The following is a 903-nucleotide window of genomic DNA, read 5'->3' as shown; positions in this document are numbered from 1 at the left end:
AAACATGTGGGTCTCATTGTGGAAAATAGGCCGGCCTCTGCAAATAAACACTGTGAAATTAGATTTGTGAAAAATAACAATGCCTTTTCCTGTAGTAGCCAGCCCCTTCAGATCTCTTTTCTGGAGACAGTGATGTCAGGAGGCGATGCCCTGAGAGCCACAGCACCTTTCCCAGGTGCCATTTCTCCGTGTGCCATGGGAGGAGGGCGTTTGTGTGTGCGCAGGGTCCCATTTCTTGCACCGTCCACCAATGGCTGTTCTGGCAGCTCTGCCTTAAACAAGAGTCTGGTTTCATTGGGAAAAGTAGAGTCCCTTCGTCTGAGAGAGCACAAGCGAGTGGCAGCATGTGTGCGGGGTGCTGTTAAATCCCTCCTGGATGTAACTTTCATTCCTCACCCTTCTCATTTGTATTTAAACAAAGCCACCAAACCAAATCAAAACAAACAAACAAATAAAGCCACAGAAATTTGTCAGCAGCTGCAGCGATGAAGGAGAGGCAGCCTCTGGTCTGAGTTGAAAGCAAAGCCTTTTATTGTCAAAGTAGAAGCAGAAGCAAAAGCAGAAGCAAAGTTGTGTGTGAATGTATGCGTGTGTGGGTGAGTCTGAGAGAGTTTGCCATGTGTGAGTCCCGGAGAGCCACTTATATACAGTTCTCTGTATCTGAACTACAAAGCCAAACAGGATTATTTATGTTTTTCTTGATATATTCATCCTTGCAACTATCTTAGTTGCGTCCATTCACATACACGTCCATGCATTTTCCCAGCCTGATGTTTTTGATGCATTCATCAACTATTATCCTGTGTGTTTTGTTCAGAACAGCTTGTTTTCACCCAAGTCTAGTCCAGTGGCAAAGTCCCCACAGATCAGAGCAGTTCATTTTACTAAAATGTGGTTGTATTT

The sequence above is a fragment of the Apaloderma vittatum genome, unplaced genomic scaffold (assembly GCF_000703405.1).
Source record: "Apaloderma vittatum isolate BGI_N311 unplaced genomic scaffold, ASM70340v1 scaffold10365, whole genome shotgun sequence".
NCBI lineage: Eukaryota > Metazoa > Chordata > Aves > Trogoniformes > Trogonidae > Apaloderma > Apaloderma vittatum.
This window is presented reverse-complemented; position numbering follows the sequence as displayed.